Here is an 11,267-nt window from a genome sequence, read left to right on the forward strand (position 1 = left end):
CTAAAGTAATTTAAAAAACAATGCAAAATTGTTCGAGAACTTGACAAGCAAAAACAACAGATCGCCGGAGCTCTATTTTAATATTTTCGTATATTTACCTTAATTTGAATATAAATGTTAACATAAACGCTGTTCAATATACTGTAATGTTGTTGTACTTTTAAAATATTTTAGCTGAGAGTGAGTGGGGGGATATTACGCCTTGCCAAACATCTAAAATAACTGTAAAAGGGGATGGCATTTTAATAAAACTGGCAATCAAAGAAAGTTACAATTTGTATGGTATTATGCTCAATATCCCTCGATATTGAAGGTCAGATGAGGAATTTGAAGAAACTATCAAAGAAACAACGGCAATAGCAGAGGTTGTTGATTTTGAACCAGTGTTTGCACCTCAAGAATCCATCAGTCTTCGCTTGACAGGCTTCCTCAAGATATTCGGTGTTCTATACAAAAAATCGACAATTAAGCACAAATGTGACAAGAGGCAAAGACTGCGGCAGAGGAGGAATAAACTCCACACGATGACTGTATGTGTACGTCTGTCTAATATTCGGCCCCTGCAGGTGCATCATATTCGCTGAACTGCCTGCCAGCGTGTGTACGGGCTTATACTGTAATTCAAGAATATCAATGGTCAGACGCTTACAACGGGTGTTTGTATTATTTAGAGAATTGAAAAAAAACATTTTCAAAACTACAGCTCGAATGAAATTAAAAAAAAAAGTTTATTTGTCTCTTTGCTGTAACAACTGTGCCAAAACTATTCAGATACATCAGATTAGCATCAGAATGTAACTAGATTTTATTGGATTTTAGGAAATGTATTTTTGCGCATTTCTCTATACGATCAGAATACCTTCCTGTTTTCACCGTGTTTATTGTTTCTGCCTATGATATCTCGGAAAGAAAGACCCAGTATCTGTTCACCGAAATATTTCATGAGTTTGCTGTGGTTTGAGAGGAGTGTATGAAGGTAATGAAGGAGTGAGGACACGCGCATTCCGCACGGGGAGCGCAGAGCAATGAGCCGCGACTGCAGCTCTCCGAGTCTTTTCTTATACAACCTCTGAGTCCGGACACAGCGTCTCCAGCCAGTGTTGAAGGTTTACAGTTCAGAAAACGGCTGTCTCGAGCAGAAACTGATCTTCCTGCTTTAGTTAAGGTTTGGCTATTGTGGGGGTTTAGCGCTTGTATCTCTCTTCTCTTACTAAACACTATCTACTGTAAAGTATATAAATAGAAGCTAAAATGCAGCTAAAATACTTCAGTAAGGCCGAGCAGATAGGAAAGTTTAATAAAAATGTTCTATGATCTATGTTCTAGTTGCCCATATTTTTTAAACTCTCGGATCGAGCTCTGATTTAATCCTCTCGGCTCCTGCCGCTGTCACCGGGAGAGTGGCTGCATTCCGTAGGGCTACAGGCTGATTTCACAATGCCACATTTAATGAAATACAGGGGAAACCGATATTGTAACGCAACGGGGGCTCAGGCAGGCGCCCTTGCCGCATTAGGTTGGCCCCATCCCGACTGAGGCTCGAACCCGGGACTCCCGCGTCTCTCTGCAGCGACCCAGCCCCGTGAGCTGAAGAGAGATCTCTCTACAGCCCAGTAGCTGTAGTCCTGCTATCACAGGGAAGGGCGGTGACATCACCTGCTCTGGTACGCCGGCTCTTACACAGTGCCTGTCGGCCGTAAGCGTTACAATATGTTTTAATACATCTTCTTCTGGATTTATATTTCGGTCTTTCACCTTTGAATGCATACCTTGACCGTAAATCTTTACTCGATTACAGGCACCCCAAACAGTTCTTAAGGGAGAAATCGAAGCCTATTTGACTTTCTGCTAATCACATTGAAGTGTTCACGAAGCATTACCCTGCCCATCATGTGCCCGCAAGCCGGTTTCTTCGTTTTCTTCTTTCTGTCGTTGTCAGCGAGCACAAGAAGACAGGAAAAATGCAAGAGAGGGAAGAGCTGTCAGGAGTGGGATTTGAACCCACGCCTCTATTCAAAGACCGGAACACCCAAGCAATAGAAAGACAGGAGTACTTGAGTCTGGCGCCTTAGACCACTCGGCCATCCTAACAAGATACGTATGTTGGTGTGTTAAAAGCACCAGTAGTTCACAAAACTGAGAAATGCTTTGCTGGAGAAGCGCCACGTTGCCTAATGTTGCCTAAACGGATCGCGGAAATCAAATATTCGGATCGATTTAGAGTGTGCTTTACAGCCTTTGTGTAATATTTTAAATTGTTTTAAAAAAGTGTGTACTGTGTACTACGTTTAGGACTAGTTAGTGTGGTAGAATATGGAGATCATCTCCAGCTCTGAGCTCAACTGCAACAACAAGTCGTGCTGAACAAAGTCAGAGTTCAGCTGAACCTTTGCTCAGTGTGGTGCTCAGGACTCAGGAGTATTGTTGTGGTTCTAATTAGCACGAACTGCAGGGGCTCTGAATCAGAACATTTCAATTTATCTGTTCAGTAAGTTAAAATGCAGGACACGTTAAAATCGGATTATTACTGTGTCTCTGTCCCGTTTGTATATAACCGAATGTTTAAAAGATACCAGTAAGGACACACAACTACTAATGCGGTACTTATTGGAAATAGTCCCAAAACAAGTACGTCCGGCAGCTGGTAGACCCCTGTAATAATTTTGCAGTGACACTTTGAAGATTTACACTCTATTTAAATATTAATTTACTAAATTTCAGTTCTCTTTTCTCACACTCCCTGGCATAACTGAACTCTCACTCTCGCATACTAAAGGCTTTACATGCATTAGCTGTGATACAGATTCTAATAAAGACAGAATGAAACTGTTTGTTTTGTGTCTCATGGTGATCCTCTTCTCAATCCAAATTAAATGTTTAATATGATCCCTCGAGAAAGAAAAAGGAGTCAATTTCCGCCTGGAATGATTGATGCTCCATCAAACATTTTGTAATATCTCCGGAAGTTTATACAGTAGAATCCTGGTTTGTGGCTTAAATTCAAGGTAAACAAGACTAAGGAAACGAGTTGGAAACGATGTCGATCTGGGATTTAAATCATCTGGAACATTTCACTACATTGGGCAGTATGTGCCAGAGAGCAGCTCCTGACATCTGTTGATAGCTCAGTTGGTAGAATGGAGGACTGTAGTTGAAACAAGAGGGAATCCTTAGGTCACCAGTTTGACTCCGGCTTGAAGGAAGGTGCCCTTTGTGTATTTTGTTAAAAGAGCTGATCTTTTTTCACTCAGACTTTGATCAAAAGCTCAATAAACGACGAAGCAGAGGCTCTTGTTCCGAATTCAGCTCACGTCTGATTGTCTTGTTTTGGCCAAGATCTGATCTTTGAATTCAGGGACTACTCTGTCTGCTTTGTACAGTAATTCAAAAGTAGATACAAATGTCACATTTTTATTTTAGATATAAAGGTGTTCTCTGTTTTCAAAGGATAGGTACTTAATTGGCTTTATGATTTGGATTTGATTTTGTATCGTTGTATTATTAAGTTTGTGCTTTTTGTGTTTTTAACATATTGTGAACTTATTTTTTAAACAAATGCTTACAAAGGCAGACATGGCACACATCTGTTTATACCAGTGGTGAATTGTATATTTTTATTAAGTAGAAGCTACTGCGCACTTCTGGGAGTATAACAGGTTCGATATAAAGTGGCAAAAATATAAAAGGGGAAAATACCCCAGACTGGGTGTAAAGGCCTCGTTGTGACTGTTGTTTTATTGTTGAATACGGCATACTGTGCATGAAATGTTGCTGAAACACAATCTGATAGTTAAATAATTCTTATTTTAATAATTTGATAAGTATGAGGCCCCGGATCCAAATATTCAGTTCTGATTTTTTTTAAGTGATATCTTCCCTTCCTCTGGTGTAAGTAACACGATGTGAGCAATTGTTTTTTGTTCTTTTTTTTTCACGTTGCAATCCGAAAAGCCTCAGATGCACAGTCTGACAGCAACCAAACCAGAATGGATTCTGCTGGGAGCCGGACTGAGCTCATTCTTGCTCCCTGTGCTGAAAACAGAATTAGCGCTTACCCGAGCACCATCTACAGCTGCTGGATGGTACTCTACGTCCTGCTGCTCCAGCAATTATTTTGACGAAAGACAGATCACTTGTACGCTTTTAACCTTCTCGCAGCTACAGGCGAGACTGAAGCTGGCGATATAAAGGCACGCGCTGGTACACCTTCTCTAACTTTCACAATTGCGATAAACATTTTTTTAAGACCTTTGAAAAACTAGATATAGATATAGATAAAACTAGATAAAAAACATGAGCTTTATCGGTTTTTACATTAATCGACTTTGAAACAAATTTGATCTTTTTACATTGCATTTTACGTTGAAATGTAGCATGCATACCTAATCCACCAACGGACAGAGCAATATTTTACGTTGCCTTCCAGAGCTTCCAACGTGTGATGGATTTGTATGGGTGTCTGTATGATACCACTACAGCACTACCGCAGGTGCAAAATCCACTTTCACACGACTTTTTCAGTGTCTTCTCTCTCAAATGGACCGAAGCACAGGAGCCAATATTAGAGAAAACGACAGGTGTTTAAACAGAGGATGTCCCAATGTCTGGGACAACGCATTGTGATTTTGTATAAACGCAAATGGTTTCTCATTTAAAAGCCAACAATATTCTTTTTCTCCCTGGCGCTAATAAGCTACCACACATGGGAGCTGTTGTGTGAAAGAAAATTTCAACGTCCATAGGAAGGCAGAATAAAATCCAGAACTGTGTTGGTGATATCGATAAACAGGGCTCATGTTCACAACAAAACCTTACTGTATAAAAAGTTAAAATTCGTAAATATATATTTTTTTATTATGCAAAGTGTCTGTTAAACCATTCATGAAGGATTTTTAGACAAAAAAACACACCATTATATGAGAAAATATATTTACTATATCTGCATTTAACTCACTTTTTAACAATTTCAATTTCAAGGCCGATATAAATTGTTGCCCTGCTTTTTTGTCATAAATACACAAGCTTGTTATGTCTTGTGTCAGAAATAAACTGCATGAAATTTGCTAAAGTAACAAAAAGTAAGCGCCACAAAGAAGACAGACATTTGCGTTTATAGTACAATGTTATCTCGAGCCTTTAAAATTACTTTAAATGCAATTTGTTTTTCTCTGTGGCTCTAAGGCTTTGTCATTTACTGTAGTTATTCAGGAGAACATTATGTTAATCATATAGATGAAACGTTTAATATATTCAGGTGGGTAGCTACGTCAGCATGTGTATCTGCAAAGGAACAAGTAATATTGTAGGTTTATTCCATGCTGAAAAGAGAAGAGAGAAAACAAACCTGAAGAAGATTTCACAGCTGAAACGTTGTGTTTTCTCTCTTCTCTTTTCAGCATGGAATAAACCTTTTACTTGTTCCTTTAATATATTGTTCGGTTTGACTCAAAATGCTTTACTACTACAAGAGAGAATTATAGTATGGAGGATGAGACAAATTTATGATTTCTTGGAAGAAAATGTTTTTTCTTTGCATTCGAAATGAATCGAAACTTTAGCGTGACACACAAACCCTTTGTCATTTTTAAAGATATAATATTTTTAAACAGACAGTATAGAAACCATTTTTTTTTTACTAAGCAATTTTGGCCGGGGGCGATGCATTACTAGTAGTGGCGCTGAGGTCACTATGGTGCAGTTGAGCACCATAAGATTAGGGCCAGTGACGTAATGTATAACGCATCTGACTGTCTGAAGATCAGCTCCTGCTCTGAGCTCAATAGCAATGCAAAACTGTGCGAAACAAAGCTGGCGAGCAGCTGATCTTGTGCTCAGTAGTCAGTACGGTGCTGAGGGTTCAGTTCTGGCGTTGTTCTAATTAGCACGAACTGCAATGGCTCTGAATCTGACCATTTCTATGGAAGCCCGTTTCCGCCAGGGAGTAAAAATAAAAACGCGCTATGGTATCTCAGAATTCCGACTTAGTAACTGAGAATTGCGACTTAAAAACTCAGAATTCCGACTTTATATCTCGTAATTACGACTACCTCACATTTGGGACTTCGAAATAACCCATATTTCATTGTCTGTCCTTTTGTTATTGTAACGGATTCGGGTTCCAGGGCTTGTGCCCTCGCCGCTCCCACCCTAGTTCGTGCCTCACTGCATTGGCTCGAACCCAGGCCTTGCCAGCTGAGCTAAAGAAGAGTTTCTTTTTTAAGTAAAAAACGACATACAATGGAAATATTTAAAAAGTATAAGTTTCAGCTTTTATAATTGTGAATTCTTCTGGATGTGAAGTGTCTATTTCTGTATCTTATTTCATATTCGTTCTTCGTTTTTGTATTTCTGGTGTTTAAATAAAAAAAGAATTTAAAAGCCCACCATCCACTATTCCATCCGTGTACTATGGAAGCCTCACTACCGGAAATGGGATTCCATAAAAATTAGTGTAATTAATTTGATTTTTATCAGGGCACTGTACAAGACAAGTCTTCAGGCTTATAGATCCTATGATCTTGTACGATTCATCAATATAGTGTAACGGAACGGCCAACATACAATTTGTAGTTCAGGTGGGTAGCTGCGTCAGCATGCGTGGGCTGCAAAAGAACAAGTAATAGGTTTATTCCATGCTGAAAAAAAGAAGAAAGAAAATATGTTTTGGCCGAAACGTACCAGTAAACTTTACATTAACAATACCAGCCAACGATACATTATCATTTCACACCGGTTCTACAGGAATCTACAGCAGAGCCCTGAGTTGACTCCCGGAGTCCCACTGAGCCCATAGAATTCCACATCACCCATCACTCCTGCGCACAGTCCGCTGAGAGCGCCTGTCCATAAACTACTGGATTGAGAATTGGATCAAATAATTCCCCATTTTCTTAATTCTACATCAAAGGACTGTTAAAGGTCTATTTGAAGGCATCGATTTGTATTCTTAAACCAGATGAACGCCTGGAATAAGTTAATATTACTTTAAAAAATAAACAGTCGTGCTACAGTACTCCAGTTGAAGGCACGCTTCTAGCTTTGCGGTACTCTGGTGCGTCACAAATTTATGTTTGAATTTCTGTGGATGAACTACTATAGGTGTACCCTCGCTCACTTTCTTTAGCGACAGTCGTTACTCCTCATCTGAGTGATGTATTTGCCTTGTTTACAGTTAACTTCCCTGCAAGGAATATTCACCTCAGAGCTCTCTTTCACAGACTGCAGGCGCTATGTTTGTTAACAGGTATTATAGTGATGACATCTTTCTGTATGATCAGGACAGGAGCTGCAAGTCCAAAGTGTTGTGGCTGCAGTACAATTTTAGCTTATTATTATAACACTTTTTAACAGCGACAGATTCTTAAGATCACGAGGTGTTTACGATATTATTTCAGTATTAAGCTGTTACTACATTCGGAACTGTCCCATAGGATTCAGTGTTCCATTAGTTTGGCACTAAACTGCTTAGTCTATTGCAGGAATTGTACTTAGTCCTGTCCTGTAGTGTCCTCTAGAGAGCAGCAGCTGTTTCCTTGGGCTCATTGCAATTGGGAACATTGTGATTACTGAGCAGGGGACTAAAGTCAGCAGACGAGCGAGTTGCAAATCGGTATTAATCTGGCGTACAAAGCTGCATGCTAATCTCTGGATCATCTCCAGTTAATGCGATGCTGTTCTTACCTTGCACTTGTCCCAATCTGACTACTGGCAACAACAACCCTGTTATTACAAATAAACTTCTTGTGTACCTACCGTGATACAGAAGTTTGCTGGAGAGGTTTGGCAGCCTATATTTAGTCAAAGGTGTGTGTGCAGATCACTGTGATATACAGGCATCAACAAACTGACATACAACATTAAATGTTTAACTGATAAAACCCAAATGAACCAAACCTGAATAAATTAGTGGTGGAAAGGAGTCTTTTTATATAGCAAAAGGTCTCTGAGCCTTTGGTAATAACGATGGGTATATAACCCATTGTCCTCAGTATTAGAAATGAATCCTTGAGCACTGCTGTTGTACCAACAGTCCTCAAAAGTGCTGCCAGTACCCCCGTCCCATAAAAGCTTAACATTACCCTTTCTTGCATAAACTCTAGAACGTGCCTTCACATTTCAGTTGCAGTTTAATCTATTATCACCCTACTCCCCACTTCATAACCTTCACTCTAATTCTGGTCTCCTAACTGTCCCCCAAGCCCGTCTACACTGTATGGGTGACAGGGCCTTCTCCTGTTATGCCCCCAGGCTCTGGAACTCTCTGCCCAAGGATAGCAGAGTCACCTTCCCTAAACTCCTTCAAATTCAGACTCAACACCTTCTTCTGTAGAAGAGCCTTTACTGAACTGGTTCCATTCTTTACCCCTCTGCTTCTACTTTCCTTAGTACCACCATCCATGGTCTCCTCTGTCTATTGGAATTGTTTTATCCTGTGTATTCTTATTGTAATTCTGTCAAGTGCTTTGAGAAGCCACCTTTGGAACCATTATATAAAATAGTTTAGCCTAAATCCTTGAAGCTTTAATAGGGCAGTGCAGTAGGGCTAAAAATTAAGTGTTAGTGGGCCAGCAGGATTTGTGCAAATTATAGGTAGTCACAAAGGAAGACTAGGATTCACTTGAAATTCATGACATGGGACACTGAAACAGGGGAGAGGCTTTGTGTAGTAAGCGTTCAGTCTCAATCTACACAGTCTGTGCTGGTGGTAGAGGTGGTTGTGAACACCCGCCTTCCCAGTCAAGTACTGGGATCTCCAGTCTCAATCCTAATACTTCCCCATGACTGTCCAATACCACTACTGTGAAACCAACACCCATAAGACAAGACCTCAGAGATTCTAACTGCACAATTATTCACTGATGTTTTTGCACCAGTATTGTTCCTCTGCTAAGGATGGGAAGGCCTACTTTATACCAAGCCCCTGTTGACAACTCCTTCCTTGCGTTTCTTTTAGTCAGTTTGTGCAGCCTAGAATGGGACACCAGATCTCACTCTTACTGGGCACTACAGTAGCAACTCACACTCCATAAGCACTACCCATCTCGGAAACAGGAGGATTTCCAGTATATTGAACACCTCCGTCTCTCTCTCAGTAAAAAAAAAGCCACAATGCCCTGCCCAAGGAATAGTGCGGCCATCTTCCCCCACTACAACGCTTTATTACTCCAGTCATTTTCAGTCCTCATTGGCAGCAATACGGGAAGCATTCTTGAAAGGGGAACCCCCACAAATACTTCCATTGATTAATGGGTCTCACTTCCCTTGAATTACTCCACCCCATTCAAACCTATAAACCATAAAGAAACAAGGGCAGGCAGAAGGGTCTTTCACAGCTTTATTGAGATGTTGCCATTACAAGGCAAGTGGAGGCAGGAGAGTCACAAGGGCCAGGCTGGAGCCTTCATTCAGGCACCTGGGGAGGAAGAAGGAGAACAATCCAGCTGAACTGCAGGACACCACCCCTACAGGAGCTCCTCCTGCCAGACCCTACCTGTCCACTGGCCAACATCTCCAAAGTCCTCTGCTCCCTCCACATCCTCACTGGTGCTCTCAGCATCTTCACTGGAGCTCTGAGGGTCTCCCTCCTCATCACCAGTCCAGTCAGCTCCCACATCCAGAGGACCCCCTACTGGTGCCAAAGCCACCCGACTACTGGTCACCAGGCTCCTGGTACCTGTGGACAAGCAACACCCAGGAGTGAGGGATCTGCTATACCCAGAGTCCCACAGTGATGCTACTCATCTAAACAGTCTCTTTGTCCAGCATGGGATCATTCCTCAGTTGTCCAAGCATGGTTGTCTCTTGAGCAGAGATGCATCCACAAGGGATAGAGAACCAGACCCACCTTCATTCCGACTGCCAGCACACCTGGACTCACAGCAGGCACAGACCGCATGGTCACCATACAGCTCCTCCCACCTGGAGGAGAGGAGGACAGGTGAGGCCTCCACCTGGCATGTCCAAGAGCACCCTCAGCAAGCTTCTTGCAGAAGTACCTCTTCGCCTCCCTGTTGTAGGTGCAGGACTTGGTCCCTGGTGTTGCTTTAGCAGGAGCCACAGCGCATGTACAGCTCAGTCACTTCATGCTGCAAGAGGGAAAGTCACAGCATTAAGGGATCAAGGCCAATAGAGGGACAGAGAAGGACCTTCTGCCATCAGTGAAGGCAAGCTGGCAGCTCTAGGCACTACAGCTGCCACAGTCTGGTTCACATCTAGATCATGGATGGAAAAGCAGACCATGGATCAGTAGAGCAGGAAGGCTGAGCAGCCTTTGAGAGCAGTACCTTCCTGGACAGCTTCTTCTGGAAGAGGAAGGCATCAATTGTGAAGCGGAGCACATCCTTCTGCTTGGAGGGGACAAACCTGGACAGGCAGCCATCTGCCTTGCTGTCCACCATGCACCTGGGGACAAGGATGAACCCCTGCAGGCTCTCGGGGCTCCTGCCCACCTCTTCTCCCAGAAGGGGCCGTACCCCAAGTTGTCGATCACAGGGAAACGGGGCTGGGAGTGCTGGTCCGGTTTCTCCGTTACATAACACGAGTGGATGTACAGCCTCTGCTCTGCTGTGGCAAAGTAGGCAGTGGCCTGGAAGTACATGGGCTGACCCAGGAAGTACTCATCCTTAGGAGAGAGCCTGACCCAGCGGGCTGGAAAGAGAGGCAGCATTACACCTGCACACAGCACCCCCTGCAGGCAGGAGGAGCCACTTGCTCAAGGAGCTTACAGTTGGTGGTGAGCAGCACAAAGCCATGCTTGTTTTTTCAGGTCCTTCTCCTGGCCCACGTGGGGACATAGCCAACCTTGTAGGAGTAGTGGAACCTGCAGGACAGAGGAGATGAGGGGCATCTGGACACTTTCCTAGCGGCTTCTCAGCAGCAGAGCCCTGCCTACCTGTTGTAGGAGCACTTCACCGGCACAGAGAAGGGAATGAAGCGATGCACAGGTGCACTGGAGGAGGGCGGGGCATAGCGGAGAGTTTTGGAGTACACCAGGCGGCCCTGGACAACCTGCAGGGTCACAGAGGAAGGGATATTCCCAGGAAAGGCAACCCCGACACTGGCCCTACAGCTCACATCGATACACTGCCTGTAGATGAAGACCCGCTTACCGATCGCTCGGTCCCGCACTCGTGAAGCCCATAGATGAAGTAGAAGTAACTGCGTGTGGTTCGGCTGACGCTGCAGTTGCCCAAGGTCACCTCCGATGGCCGACAGCTGAAGCCGAACAGGAGCCGACTGACCCTCACATACATCCTGCTGGAGTCACA

The 11,267-nt window shown here is 43.0% G+C and overlaps 1 long non-coding RNA gene and 1 other non-coding gene across 2 annotated transcripts; both read right to left on the reverse strand.

Moving 5' to 3' along the window:
- Window positions 1–1,980: 1,980 nt before the first annotated feature.
- trnal-caa (transfer RNA leucine (anticodon CAA)) lies at window positions 1,981–2,091 on the reverse strand. Its single transcript has 2 exons — window positions 2,054–2,091; window positions 1,981–2,026 (listed from the first exon to the last, which is right to left on the reverse strand). It is a non-coding gene; the product is annotated as a tRNA-Leu (tRNA).
- Window positions 2,092–9,320: 7,229 nt separating this feature from the next.
- Window positions 9,321–10,060, reverse strand: LOC148665312 (uncharacterized). Its single transcript, XR_015936550.1, has 4 exons — window positions 9,996–10,060; window positions 9,845–9,918; window positions 9,491–9,673; window positions 9,321–9,412 (listed from the first exon to the last, which is right to left on the reverse strand). It is a non-coding gene; the product is annotated as an uncharacterized LOC148665312 (long non-coding RNA).
- Between the last annotated feature and the right edge of the window lie 1,207 nt (window positions 10,061–11,267).

Source organism: Lepisosteus platostomus, chromosome 5 (genome assembly GCF_059453375.1).
Source record: "Lepisosteus platostomus isolate fLepPlt1 chromosome 5, fLepPlt1.hap1, whole genome shotgun sequence".
NCBI classification, from domain to species: domain Eukaryota; kingdom Metazoa; phylum Chordata; class Actinopteri; order Semionotiformes; family Lepisosteidae; genus Lepisosteus; species Lepisosteus platostomus.